The sequence below is a fragment of the Macaca nemestrina genome, chromosome X (genome assembly GCF_043159975.1).
Source record: "Macaca nemestrina isolate mMacNem1 chromosome X, mMacNem.hap1, whole genome shotgun sequence".
Taxonomy (NCBI): domain Eukaryota; kingdom Metazoa; phylum Chordata; class Mammalia; order Primates; family Cercopithecidae; genus Macaca; species Macaca nemestrina.
The window spans coordinates 113,993,005-114,008,764 of record NC_092145.1 but is presented as its reverse complement, the minus strand read 5'-3'; the positions used below and the strand labels follow the sequence as shown (position 1 = coordinate 114,008,764).

At 42.3% G+C, this 15,760-nt stretch overlaps 1 pseudogene; it reads right to left on the bottom strand.

Moving 5' to 3' along the window:
• Positions 1-5,985: 5,985 nt before the first annotated feature.
• LOC105464183 (beta-catenin-like protein 1) lies at positions 5,986-12,263 on the bottom strand (annotated as a pseudogene).
• Between the last annotated feature and the right edge of the window lie 3,497 nt (positions 12,264-15,760).

Below are 15,760 nucleotides of genomic sequence, written 5' to 3'. Positions count from 1 at the left end.
ACAATGCAGACTTTGAGAACACTATCTTGCCACTGCCTCTTGGCTGGGCGGTGACTCACACCTGTATTCTCAGCACTTTAGAAGGCCGAGGTGGGGGGATCACGAGGTCAGGAGATTGAGACCATCTTGGCCAACATGGTGAAACCATGTCTCTACTTAAAAAATACAAAAATTAGCTGGGCGTGGTGGCATGCGCCTGTAGTCCCAGCTACTCAGGAGGCTGAGGCAGGAGAATCGTTTGAACCAGGGAGGCGGAGGTTGCAGTGAGCCAAGATTGCACCACTGCACTCCAGCCTGGCGACAGAGTGAGATTCTGTAAAAAAACAAAACAAAACAAAACAAAACACTATCTTGCCACTGACCCTTAAAATGCTAGAGAAGTTGGGACAATAGTTCATGGGTAGGGATGAGGTTTGAGAGGACGAAAAGAAGATATGGATACAGATAGCAGGCCAAACAAACAAACAAACAAATAAAACCATTACTTATTCCAGAAACTATGTTCACTTCTGTCAGGTTTCACAACGCCAAAGCTAGGCATGTGAAAATTCATTCCAAAGTAGAAAATGACCTATTCCCCACCAGATCATAAATTCCAGGAAATGCCAGGCGCTTTGATTATTATGGCCCATATGCCATGAATTCATTAAAACACAGACCTGTTTAAGTTACAGGAAGCACAGCTTTGTGGAATGAGCACCAGACTGAGTTCTGGCTTGACTGTTCTCTTTTAAGTGATGCTAGGCGATCTGCTTAATCTTTCTCTGAATTCTAACTCCCCAACTGTAAGAAGAAAGAAAGACAGGAGAAAGAAGAAGGCAGGAAAAAAATTCCCCATTTCTCCTGCTTATCATTGAAGGATTCTGTGAGAATTGACGAATAGTATCCTTAGAACACTGAGAGGCTTCTGGAAGCCATTCACATCTTAATGCCACTAACAGCTGCTGCTGATGTGAAGGCATCTCTCAGAGCCGCACGCATGGAGCTTGGTCCATATCCCCACAGGACTCCACAGCGCCTGGGATATCGACAGAGGTTCATACTACACACTTCCTTCTTCAGCAAGTCCCACTTGTAAATGATGGTTCATTGGTATTCTCTGATGTTCCTTGTGTAGGAGGTAGAAGCTGACTGCTTATTTTTAAAATAATTTCCTAAGAGAGATTAAAAAAAAAAAAAGCATTTTAACTGGGGAAAGGAAGGGAAAGGAAACATCTCATTCAGGGATAAATGGATTGACTCATTTGCTCACTCCATAAACTTTTCTGGAGCGGCTGCAATGTGCCAGAAACTGTGCTGGCCTCTGGGGATTCAAGGCCAAATGAGGCAGGGCTCTGAGCACAGGGAGCTTGTGGTCTCATGGGAGAGGAAGATGACCAAGCCTGTGATCCTAACACTGTGCTGAGGGTAAGACCATGTGCTTACAAGAGCCCATTTTGGCTATATCTAAACTGTTGTGGGGTTTCCAGAACAGGGCATGCCAGGCGCTGGATTGGAAAGACACATAGGAATTAGACTGAGAAGAAGGAAAGGGTATTCCAGGCAGAAAGACCAGCATCTGCAAACATAGGCATGAAATAGCTTTTCTACATAGAGAAATGGTAAATGAGACGATGTATGAGGATCGCTTAAGAAAGAGTGGGCATTCGGCGGCCGGGCGCGGTGGCTCAAGCCTGTAATCCCAGCACTTTGGGAGGCCGAGACGGGCGGATCACGAGGTCAGGAGATCGAGACCATCCTGGCGAACACAGTGAAACCCCGTCTCTACTAAAAAAATACAAAAAACTAGCCGGGCGAGGTGGCGGGCGCCTGTAGTCCCAGCTACTCGGGAGGCTGAGGCAGGAGAATGGCGTGAACCCGGGAGGCGGAGCTTGCAGTGAGCTGAGATCCAGCCACAGCACTCCAGCCTGGGCGACAGAGCCAGACTCCGTCTCAAAAAAAAAAAAAAAAAAAAAAAAAAGAAAGAGTGGGCATTCAACAAATGTTGAAATGAATAGGCAGGGGGCGTCAGCAAGAGGCTTAAAGAGCCAGGCAGCTGGTGGTGCCAGCCTAAGTGCCTCGCCTCATCCATGAGGCCCTGATTCTTTGGCTGTTAGGGGAAGAGGCAGGAGGGATGGAGTGGTACACCCGGGATCCCATCTTGCCCCGCCTGTGCTCACCTTCCATCCTCAAAATTCCAATTGCAGTTTCTGCTCCAGCACCACACAGGTAAAGAGAAAGTGACTGTGTCGGATATGCTTTTCTCAGAATCACTGATTTGACAAGGTGCTTGTCTCTAAATTCATGACTGCAGAAAATGTGTAGGACTGCTAGACAATGTGAACACTCTTAGCTAAAGAGATGTAGCCTTCTCTGGATACCGTGGTCTGAGATCTTAGAGAATGTGTTTTGGTGAGTTGGAGCAGTTACCTTCCAAAAAACACTAAGGATAACCAACGTTTACTAAGCTATCATTAGATGCCAGGCACTATGATTGTCAGAGGATATCCTGATAGCCAAGAAATGACCTGTGAGAAACTAGCCATTAGAAACACAAAAAAAGCAAGCCCTTGCCAACTTCTGATTAGCACGTGAGATTTGTTAGTGTTTTAAATATATTAATTTCCCACAGTTCGGCAGTATGGAAGAGACATTTAGACCAGAGAATAAACGTGGAAGATCTTTCTCCTTTTAGCACAAATTTCTGGCGATCAAGCTTGGAAAACCCGGTGTCTGCTGCCCCCATGTGGCCACAGTCGTCTTTTGCTTTCAGCAGTCGCAAGAAAGTGCATTTCATTCACCAAGTGCAAGTGTAAAATTGTTTTGGGTGGAAAAGACTACAGTCTTGTGTAAGGGTTTTCTCCTTTTCCATGTCTCTAGGGAAATTCTATGATAAAAATTGAAACATTTAAAAATTTCTCCAGAACAGCCTAGGAAATCCCAGTGGTAAACTCTGGTTTATCCTTGTTCAATTGAACGCCTTTGTCTTGGCATTCTGAACTCCATGAGTTTCTGAAATGTACAAACTCTTGAAACAGTTCATTTCCAGGAATTCGGTAAACCAATTCTGGAAGCTATTTCAACTAAAGTCTTATCCATGCGCTGTGAGAGTTGTGAAGAATTTCAACCAAATTTCAAATTGGTAATTTTCAGGTCTTCTTCAACTATCCTCTCCACCCTACACATACTCCTTAAAAATCTGTCATGTAATAATCTTAGCCAAGCAAATACATTAGTTCTTCTCTACACATAGGCTAACAACTACTCAAATTCTTTCCTCATATTTATTTGCCTTTTCTGGAACATTTGCTTTATTCTCTTCACAGCACCAATTTCTTCTACTCTAAGAAATTTCTACCCAGAAATTAATGTTTTCTGCAAAACCTTCCCAGATTCCACTCAGAAAACGTTGTCAAGCCAATGATTTCAGCATCTTCCACTTGGAGGAGAAAAAAAGTGGGGGACAGAAGTAGAAAGAGAGAAAGAGAGAGAAGGACCAGGAAGGCTTTATTATTTACATATCTGCATATAAACTATTCAAAAGCAAGAATTGCATCTAGTCTTTCTAATTTTGCCTTCTCTTACATTATATATATATATATACTTAATAATGACAGGAGAGTTCAGAACACAGTCTTTTCCAAGAATTATGGATTTTGAGATTAGGAATGAAACATAATGAGCAAAAAAAAAAAAACCCATAGCATATTGAATATATGTCTTTAAATAAAATTAACTCAAAACATGACATTTATTTGCAGATGTGTCTGTCTCCTCTGTTAAATGCCAGGCACTTTGCAGCTTGTGAGTAAGCATCATGCCTGCTTTGACTTTTTTTAAAAAACAGACCTATTCATATGCCACAAAATTCACCTATTTCAACTATACAATTTAATGATTTTTAGTGAATTTATAGAGTTGAGAAATTACCAACTCAATCCAGTTTAAGAATATTTCTGGCCAGGCACAGTGGCTCACGCCTGTAATCCCAGCACTTTGGGAGGCCGAGGCAGGTGGATCACCTGAGGTCAGGAGGTCGAGACCACCCTGACCAACATGGAGAAACCCCGTCTCCATTAAAAATACAAAATTAGCTCAGCGTGCTGGCACATGCCTGTAATCCCAGCTACTTGGGAGGTTGAGACAGGAGAATCGCTTGAACCTGGGAGGCAGAGGTTGCAGTGAGCTGAGATCGTGCCATTGCACTCCAGCCCGGGCAACAAGAACGAAACTCCATCTCAAAAAAAAAAAAAAAAAAAAGAATATTTCCATCACTCCAAAGAGACTGTGCATGCTGTTTGCAATCCCCACCCTCTACCCTCAACACCAGGCATCCGTTAAATTGCTTTCTGACCATATAGATTTCTCTATTCTGATTATGTCATATACATGGAATCATATAACATGTGGTCTTTTGCATCTGGCTTATTTCCCTTAGTGTAACGTTTTTGAGGTTCATCCATGTTACAGCATGTATCAGTACTCCGTCCTTTATTTATGTATTTATTTATTTATTTATTTATTTATTTATTTATTTATTTATTGAAACTGAGTCTTACTCCATTGCCCAGGCTGGAGTGCAGTGGTGCAACCAGGGCTCACTGCAGCCTGGACACCGTGGGCTCAAGTGATCCTCCCACCTCAACCTCGCACGTGGCCGGGACTACAGATGCGCACCACCCCACCCAGCTAATTTTTGTACTTTTTGTAGAGATGGGATTTTGCCATGTTGCCCAGGCTAGCTTTGAACTCCTGGGCTCAAGCTATCCACCTACCTCGGCCTCCCAAAATGCTGGGATTACAGGTGTGAACCACTGTGCCTGGCCCACACATTTTTTAATCCATGTATCAGTTGATGGACATTTGTATTATTTCCATTTTTTGGCTATTACGAATTATGTTCCCATGGACATTGGTGTACACATTTTTGCATGTTATAATATGTTTTCATTTCTCTCTAGATATTTAGAAAATTGCTGGATTTTATGGTAATTTTAAGAAACTGCCAAACTGTTTTTTCAAATTGGCTGTCCCGTTTTACGTTCCCTCCAGCAATGTATGAACGCTCTAGTTTTTCCACATCCTCACCATCATTCTATGAGTATGAAATGGTGGTTCATTATGGTTTTAATTTGCATTTCCCTAAAGATTAATAATGTAGAATACCTTTTCATGTGTTCTACATTATCTTCTAGATAATCTTCTAGATCTACAAAGAAGATTTGTAGATCTTCTTTAGTCAAATGTGCATTCAAAACTTTGGCCCATTGCCCATTTTTTAATTGAGTTGCTTGTCTTATTATTATTTAGTTGTAGGAGCTCTTTGTACATTCTGGCTGGACACAAGTCCTTTACCAGAAATATGATTTGAAATATTTTTTCATTTTCTTTTTTTCTTTTTTCTTTCTTTATTTTTTTGAGATGGAGTTTTGCTCTTGTTGCCCAGGCTGGAGTGCAATGGCACTATCTCGGCTCACCGCAACCTCCACCTCCCAGGTTCAAGTGATTCTTGTGCCTTAGCCTCCTGAGTAGCTGGGATTATAGGTGCATGCTACCATGCCTGGTTAATTTTTATATTTTTAGTAGAGACAGCGTTTCACTATGTTGGTCAGGCTGCTCTGGAACTCCTGACCTCAGTTGATCCACCTGCCTCAGCCTCCCAAAGTGGTGGGATTACAAGCGTGAGCCACTGCGCCCTGCCCTTTTCATTTTCTTAATAGTGTCATTTAAAGCACAAAAGTTTTATTATTTTGATGAAATCCAATTTATCAATTTGTTCTTTCACGTTTTGTGTATATCTAAGAGATTTTTGTCTAACCCAAGGTAACCAAGCGTCTTAGTTCATTTTGTGATGCTATAACAGAATACCATGTACTTTATTTTATTCTATTTATTTTTTAACCAAAACTAGCTTTAATTTGTCCAAAAGCCACACACAGCTGTCTAGAAACTGTCTCTGGAAGGGAAGCCAAGAGAGAGTCCATTATGCACAGGGTCAAGAGGCCTCTAGAAGTTTTCAAGCAAGCCCAGGATGTGCTTTTGCTCCTTCTCCCAGAACCCTGCATACCCCTTGATGATACGCCTGACAATTTTGATGGAACGTCTTCACATGTTTAGGATCTGGTGAACCCTCGGGCAAATCTGGGGAACATTGGCATTGCAGATCTTGGCCATAATGCAGCAGATGCACTGGAGAACAAAGAGCCCTGCATCCAAGCACTGGAGGTAGAACTCATCCCCCATGTCACTGTCTATGATCTCTCCACACTGGACCATGTCATGTTTTTCCCCTTCCTTCCTCTTGTCTGCCACCTGCATTGCACCCAGATATTGAAAATGCAACTCCATTAGTCTGTCAGCCTACTCACTGTCATTTTCAGTGAATTTATTCAGAAGCCAGGTTCGCTGATGCCCTCTCAGGTTCCACAAAAGGAAAGCCAGAATGGAACAGACATGCTCTTTGTGTTCCCTGTCAGTGGTACCCACTTTCTTGATCTTTCTGGGAAATTCCATAAAGAGGGGAAAGATGGTTCATAAGCCAAGAATGTCAACAAATTTACCGCAGTTGTAGACGCCCTTGGATGCAATCAGCACTTTCAGGACCCTGCTCCGTGAGATCTTCTTTTCCCTGAGCATGAGATTCATCAACTGAAGACCCTCGCCCTTCAGGAAGTGCTCACGATTGGAACTGAGCATTAGTTAGAAGCAGAGTGAATCAAACGGATTCTCCATCATCTCCTGCTCCTTTGCTGTGCTGGGATTGTGTCTTTTAAACACAGATAACTGCTGAAGAAGTGCATCAATTCCATCCAGCTCCCCAAGCAATTTCCTGTTTTCATCGTTGTCCTGGAGCAATATGGCCTGCATTTCACTGCAATACAGTTTGTTGGCATCAAAAGGCTTCTTTGCCTTCAGCCTCTTCAACAGCCACTGAGGAAGACCCTGCTGGGCACCTCTCGTACACATCTCCAGCTAGAACTCAGCCATGTTTCCCACAATAACAAGAGTGTTATGGACACTATTGGCCTCCTCCTTCACAGACTCATCCAGGCGCTCCACGTTCTGCACCAGCAGTGCTGTCACCTACCCATCCACCAGAGCATCAATGAGTACTTCTGCTCCCTCTTCACTCTCATAGAAGATGTCTATATATCTGTTAATTCCTGACTCAAATCAACCCCAGCTATGGACACGTCTGTATTATTGTGTCCAAGCAACCCAAGAAGTGACTGCACAGCATTCAGCTCCAGCAGAAGGTGATACAGGTCTGGCATGGTGGCCACCACGTGCATCTTCTGAATGATGTCATGTAGGTCCAGTTGGGATTCCATGAACTTCTCTGGATTGTCTGGAAACTTAATCTGCAATTCTTAGTTTTTATATGCTCACTATGCAAATGTGAGCATCATTTTCTCCACTGAGCTTTCATCCAACAGCTCCTCCTCTTTTTCTTCCTCCTCACCCTCTGTGTCAATAATCTGAAGCAGCCATTTTTTGTCATCCTCTGCTTCTTCCACCATAATCATTTCCTCTTCCCAATCTTGAGTACTAATATGCTTCCGATGCATCTTCTGCTCCTCTTCTTTGTCATCTCGGGGACATTTTATGCCCCTGTTGGGCTGGTAGCTTGGAAGTTTGCCCGTGTCTGTGGTCCCAGGCACAGCCAACCTGTGTAATTTATGAAGAACAGAAATTTATGTCTTACAGTTTTGGAGGCTGGAAAGTCCAAGATCAAGGCACCAGAAAGTTTGGCATCTGGCCAGGGCCCAGCCTCTGCTTCCAAGATAACACCTTAAATGTTGTATCCTCCAGAGGGGAGGAACACTGTTATTCATGTGGCACAAGAGCAGGAAAAAAAGAGAGAACCCACTCCAGAAAGTCTCATTTTAAAGACATTAAACCCTCCCATGAGGGCAGAGCCCCCACAACCTAATCCCCTTTGAAAGGTCCCATTTCCCAGTTCCATTACAATGGCAATTAAATTTCAACATGAGCTTTGGAGAGGTCAAACATTCAAACCATAGCGTTCCACTCATTACCCCCCAAAACTCACATTCTTCTCATATGCAAAACACATTCATTCCATCCCAATAGACCCCGAAATCTTAACTATTTTAGCACCAACACATAAGTCCAAAATCTAGAATCTCATCTAAATCATACATGGGTGAGACTCAAGGCACGATTTATTCTGAGACAAATTCCCTCCAGCCATAAGCTTGTGAAATCAGGTTATCTACTTCCAAAATACAGTGGCGGGACAGGCATAGGATAGACATTCCCCGTCTAAAAGGAAGTAACAGACAAGAAGAAAGGGGTAACTGATCCCCAATATGTTCAGAATCCAACAGAGTGAACAACATCAAATCGTAAGGCTCCAGAACAATCTTCCTTGACTCTATGTCCCACCTTTTGGGCATACTAGAGTGGGCTATGTGCTTCCAAGACCTCAGGCAGCCACTCCCCCATGACTTTGCTGGACTCAGCCCATGCAGCAGTTTTCATGGGTTGAAGACTTGTGCATGCAGCTTTCCCAGGCTAGGACTGCATATTGGTGAGTCTACATTTCTGGGGTCTCTGCAGCGGCCCTGAGCCTACAGTTCCACTGGCATTGTCCTAGTGATAGCAAGAGGAGGCAGCCAAATGCCTAGGCAGATGGGGTGGGTAGCCAGTGAAACACCAACTCCAAGCCAAAGACAGTTTAAAGCCTGAAAGCCAAGCTACAAGTTAAATCCTCAGACTGGACTGATAACTTGTCTTCCTGTTTGGCACACTTTCCTCTGATTGATCCCCTCCCTTTACCTATTTTACCTATACCTACCCTTTCCTAACTGGTTTTCTACAGTCATGCCCACCTTTGAATGGTGTCTTCGCTTTAACCTTTTTTGCATACTCACAAACCAATCAACATGCCCTCCCCATTCTGAGTCCATAAAAGGTCCTGGATCCAGCCACATGGGGGACTTTTCCCGCCTTCAGATAGGGAAACCTCCACCCTCCGACATCCCCTCTCTGCTGAGAGTTTTCCTTTTGCTTAATAAATTCTACTCCACTCACTCTTGGGCATTCGCGTGCCTAATTCTTCCTGCTTGTGAGACAAGAACTCAGACTTAGCTGAGCTAAGGAGCAGAAAGGCCGTAACACTAGTGGAAGCTCTCTGTGGTAGCTCTGCCCCTATGACAGAGTTTAAACATGGAATTTAAACTACCTGGGCCCCCAAGCTGTCCATGACATCCTTTGAAATCTAGGTAAAGGAAGCCATGGCCCCACATTTCTTGCATTCTCTGGGGCTGCACAATTAGCACCACCTGGATGTAACCAAGGCTTAATGTTTTAATCTTTCAGAATAGCAGGTTGAATTGCACCTGGGCTTGCTTAAGCCATAGCTGGGACAGCCAAAGAGTGCTGCACTGGAATGCAGGAAGCGCGGGCGCGGTGGCTCAAGCCTGTAATCCCAGCACTTTGGGAGGCTGAGACGGGCGGATCACGAGGTCAGGAGATCGAGACCATCCTGGCGAACACGGTGAAACCCCGTCTCTACTAAAAAGTACAAAAAAACTAGCCGGGTGAGGTGGCGGGCGCCTGTAGTCCCAGCTACTCGGGAGGCTGAGGCAGGAGAATGGCGTAAACCCGGGAGGCGGAGCTTGCAGTGAGCCGAGATCCGGTCACTGCACTCCAGCCTGGGTGACAGAGCGAGACTCCGTCTCAAAAAAAAAAAAAAAAAAAGTTATTTTCTTAGTTGTTGCTCTAGGGATTACTATATGAATCTTAACCTGTCACTCCCTACTTCATAGTAATTACTAATTACCTTTGGTAAAATATAAAAAATTTGTACTAATATCATATACGTCCACTTCTCCCCCCCCCACACACTCTGCTATTATTTTCATATATATATATATTATATTTGTATATGTTATAGCATAAAAATCATTTTATAAGAATTGTTTTATGTAAGGCCGGGTGTGGTGGCTCATGCCTATAATCCCAGCACTTTGGGAGGCTGAGGCAGGTGGATCACTTGAGGTCATGAGTCTGAGACTAGTCTGGCCAACATGATGAAACTCCATCTCTACTAAAAATACACAAATTGACTGAGTGTGGTGGTGCACACCTGTAATCCCTGCTACTCAGGAGGCTGAGGCAGGAGAATTGCTTGAACCTGGGAGACAGAGATTGCAGTGAACTGAGATCGCACCACAGAACTCCAGCCTGGTGACAAAGCAAGACTCTGTCTCAAAAAACCAAGACTCTGTCTCAAACAAAAAAACCAAAAAACAAAAAACAAAACAAAACAAAAAATGAGTTGTTTTATGCAATCTTATGTAATTTAAATACATTAGGAAAAAATATATTTATTTAGTATTGTATATTTACCTACAGATTTACCTTTTCTGGAGCTTTGTATTTCTTTGAGTGAATCAGACCAACTAGTGTCATTTCCTGTTAGTGTGAAGGACTTTATTATTTCTAGAAAAACACCTATGTCTATGAGAAATAAGGTTACTTTGGGTTTACAAAATACTGGATAACCAACCCAGAGGCAGATACAAGGCTAGAATATTTGTATCCCATTAATACCTCGCACATTCATATTTTGACATGGTGTTTCTGTTTCTACATATTTTGGAAAATGCATCTGTGAGGCGACCAACAAGTCTTTGGATGATCCCCCTCCAACCTATGTGAGAGTAGGTTGCAGATTGTTTTTGAAAAGAATGTCAGGAAAATCTTGCGGTAGAGAGCACTTTGTCACTTTGACATGGACATTACCACTACCACCTCAAGCTACGAGAGGGTCCGCAAGATAACTCAGAACAACGGAGGTTCCTTCCACATGGAGAGACTGACATCTGCTTCTGTCCCAGGTGCCGAGCTGTAGAAACATATAGACCTACCCAATCCTGTCTCTGGGGTACAGCTTGAGGGAGTTTTTGGTAAAGCTTGACATGTCCTAAGAGTTTTAGAATGTAGATGAGGACAGAGACTGATGACTGCTCCTACCTGGATAAACCTGTAGAGAGGAGGCTCGTGTAGCAGCCTGACATGGCAGAGTAAGGAAAGCGAGTCCAGACAGCGTGTATGTCCAGAGTTTGGTGGGCTGAGCATGTGTGGGTTTTTCCCAGGGACCAAGAAGGCAGCCAGTTGGAAGAATCTTGAAGGGTGGTGACCCAAGTGGACAGGCCGTCAGGTGAGCAAACTGGTGGTAGGAGTAACTAGTAACTCCTGTGGTAGAAACTGAGACAGTAAGTAATTGAGCTCAGGAGTATTTGCAAATTCGGCTTTTAGGGCCATCAGAACATCCCTATATTCTTTTTTTTTTTGAGACAGAGTTTCACCTTGTTGTCCAGACTGGAGTACAATGGGGCCATCTCGGCTGACTTCAAGCTCCACCTTCCAGGTTCAAGCAATTCTCCTCCTTCAGCCTCCAAAGTAACTGGGACTGCAGGCGTGCACCACCACAGTTGGCTAATTTTTGTATTTTTAGCAGAGAAGTGCTGGGATTACACCCCGCAGCAGAACATTCCTATATTCTTTCCACTACTTCTCTGTATTGCTGCTAAACCTATATAGGACCTACAAAGGTCTGGCCATTGTCAATGGTTTGATTGCAACCATTTGCATTCTGGTGTTCCTGGGGATGCTTGTCACCTCGTTTTGTTCATAATGTAATCTGGGAAACTTTTTCTGTTGCCATCATAATGATTCTTTGCTATCAGAATGATTTTAAGATAGCATTTAGGGAGATCAAAAACTACACTACAGGCCAAGCGCTATGGCTCATGCCTGTAATTCCAGCACTTTGGGAGGCCAAGGCAGGAAGATTGCTTGATACCAGGAGTTTGAGACCAGCCTGGGCAACACAGGGAGACCCCGTCTGTATAAAAAAAAGAAAAAAATATTTAAATTAGCTGAATGTGGTGGTGCATGCCTGTAGTCCCAGCTACTCGGCAGGCTGAGGTGGGAGGATCGCTTCAGCCAGGGAGGTCCAGGGGGCAATAAGTCATGATCGTACCACTGCACTCCAGTCTGGGTGACAGAGCAAGCCCTTGTCTCAAAAAGACCAAAAACCCCAAAACTGCACTACCATTATTACCTTGCATTGGCCTGTTAGTCCCATACTGACTTGTTAAAGAAACCAGGCCAGGTAACTTGTAGAATGTTCCACATTCTGTATCATCTGATTGTTTCCTCATGATGTCATCTAACTCTTCCTTTATCTTCTGTATTTTCTGTAGACTTGAAGTTAGGTCTAGAGGTTTGATCCGTTTCAGGTTGAGCATTTTTAACAAGAATACTTAATAATGACCAAGAATACTTCATGGGTAATATTGTGCAACCACTTTAATGATGCTAAGTTTTCTAACTAGCAAGCAATCTGTGGACTGACATTTTAGAGAACGGAATGTTAGCATCCTGTTCAAAAACAACTTTTATTGAATGTTTTTAACAGCCCTCAAGGATCTTTGCCTGAATCAATTATTACACTGAGGCTTGCAAAATAGTGATTTACTAATTACACAATTATTTGTATATTTATTAGGTGGCGTTCTTTTATAAATAATGGCTGTAGTAAATACTGTGGTGGTCTGCTCAGATCTCCTCTTCAGGGCCAACACACTGTCCTCCCACTTCTGGGAAAATCAGCTACTGACTTCACAGCTATGGCCCTCATTTCAAACTGCCCTCAGCTACAGGGAACTGCTTTACTCAAGGCTATCCACCCTTCTCATCCCTCAAAGAACAGGCAGTAGTCAATGAGTATCTGATGTAGAAATACAAGTCATGCGTGGCTTACTGATGGGGAAACATTCTGAGAAATGCTCGCTCTGTTAGACAATTTCATCCATGTGTGAACATCATAGAGCGTATGTACACAAACCTAGATGGTGTCATCTACTATACACCTAGGCTACCTGGTATAGCCTATTGCTTCTAGGCTACAAACCAGTACAGCATATGACTGTACTGGATACTATAGGCAATTGTCACACAATGGTAAGTATTTGTGTACATAAACATATCTAAACATAGAGAAGGTAGTGCATCATGCTAAGATGTTATGACAGCTACAATGTCACTAGACGATAGGAATTTTTCAGCTTCATTATAATCTTGTGGGATCACAGTCATATATGCTGTCTGACATTGACTAAAACATTCTTAGGCAGTGCACGACTATACAAAAGTTCAGCCCACTCTCCTTAATTTGAGACAACTCTGAGGGGCCATCCCAGCTCCAGAGCTCTCTGTAGAATTGTCTTAGGCCTCAGTTGTAACTGCATTGTAGGTCAACTTCTCTCTCAGTCCAATCTTGTCTTCTTCACCCTCTTACAGCTGTTTCTCCACAGATCTCTCCCCAGTAAACTTTCTGTATACAGCTTTCCATCTGAGAGTCTGTTAACCTGAAATCCGGTATAAGACAAAACAAAGAGCTTTTGAGTTTTTTCGTTTTAACCTTTTACCCTTTCCTTTTATGTTTTTGAAGTATCACTATGAATTTAGGGAATTTAATTTATCGAATGTGTTAGAATAAATTATGGCTGTTATTCTTTTTGATGTTGAAATGATCTCAAATGTGGCCAGTGAAGGCCCTTCATGATGCCGCCTATGTCATAGGGCCCCATGAGTCTTTAAGCATTCCCTTGCTTTTTAGCACAATAAGATAGCCCACGAGTGACACGTATTCTTCTACCCCCAGACCCGGAATTAGACATTACCCTAAAAATCTCTGGTGCCCTTTAGTGAGAATGGTGGTTAGAGATCAAGATAATGGGCACTAGGGGTTAACTATTTTATTTAATTTCATTATCTAAATGTCTTTTTGTTGATATAAAGAATTGCATATATTTCTGCACAGACATTCACTGGGGTTGCATTAGAATTAAAATTAAGTTCTCCTAAATCTCAATGCATATTAGAAATATTTTCAGCTGCAAGTAACAGGAAGCTCACTCACAATGGCCTACAAAAACAAGATGTTTAGTTAGCTCACCTGATAAGGAGTCTGGTTGCAGTCAGTCTGGGACTAATGCAATGGCTCAATGATCCTGTCAGGGGGACCCATATTGTTACTATTTAGCTCTTAGTTTGCCCTCTTGCTTATTGCCTCATTGTTACAAGATGACTGGCCTACACCAGGTATTGTCTACATTCCAGGCAAGTGTAAGGAAGGATAAAGAAGTTAATGACAAAAATATATTCTCCTTTCCAGGTTTTGCTTTTTTACTGGGGAAAGATGCCCTCTCTGGCCAGGTGTGTTGTCTCACGCCTGTAATCCCAGTACCCTGGGAGGACGAGGCAGAAGGATTGCTTGAGCCCAGGAGTTTCAGACCAGCCTGGGCAACATGACAAGACCCCAGCTCTACAAAAAATACAAAAATTAGCCTGGTGTGGTGGCCTGCAGTTCCAGCTACTCGGGAGGCTGAGTTGGAAGGATTGATTAAACCCAGAAGGTGGTGGCTGCAGTGAGCTGTGATCATGCCACTGCACTCCAGCCTGGGTGACAGAGTGAGACCCTGTCTCAAAAAACAAATGCCCTCTCCAGATAATTCCACTTGCTCGTTATTAGACAGAACTGTCACAAGTCCAACTCTTGATGTATAATAAAGTAGTTTAGAAAATTGAGTTATATTTTTAGCTGCTAGCCCAGAATTATATTCCCAGTGAAACTATTCTTTAAAATGAACATAAAATAAAACTAGTCTCAGGAAAACCAAAACTGATACAATTAATTGTCACCAGAGTATTTATTCAGGTTAGAAAATAATGATCCCCAAAATATGAAAATGCAAAAAGGAATAAAGAGTACAGGAAAGGATAAATATGTAGGTCAATCTATATGAATACTGATTGTATTAAACAATGATCATAATGTATTGAAAGGCTTAAAATATACATAGAACTGACATTCAGAGCAACAATAGTATAAAATATAAGAGGAAATTAATTGAGTTGAAATATTTTACATCATTGCATTGTTGAGGAAGTAGTAAATATACTAATCTGTAGTGGACTAATAAATCAAGGGTGTACATCATAATCCTTAGAATCATCAAAATACTGATTAAAGAATGCAAAACTAAGAAGATGAAGGAAGGGAAATAGAATAATAAAAGTTAATTGATTAATCCAAAAGTCAGGAAAGGAGAAAAAAAGGAACAAATAATGGGAGACAAAACAGATATCAAGTAGTAACATGGTATACTGAAACATACATATATCAGTAATTATGATGAAGCTCAAATTGTCAGAAAGGATTTTCAAAAGAAGGGTAACTCTGTGGTTTACAGGAAATATATCATTAATATGAAAACACAGAGATGAAAAGAAAAATGATGTAATATAATATACAATGCAAATACGAATCAAAAGAAGGTTGGTGTAGCTATATTAACTTTGTGGGTTGAATGGTAGTCCCCAGAAAGATATGTCGTAACCCCCAGAACCTGTGAATGTAGCCTTATTTGGAAAAGGGATCTTTGCAAAAGTCATTAAATTAAGGATCTTGAGGTGAGATTATTCAGGATTATCCAGATGGGCTCTAAATCCAATGACAAATGTCCTTATTAGAGACTTAAGAGGAGAAAAGAGAGAAGAGGAGAATACCAGTAAAGACAGAAGCAGAGACTGGAGTTATGTAGCCATGAGCCAAGGACTCCTCAGAGCCACCAGAAGGTGGAGGAATAGGAAGCATCTTTCCCCAGCACCTTTGGAATAATTGCATTCCTATCAAACCTTGATTTTAGACTTCTGCCCTCCAAAACTGTGTGAAAGTAAA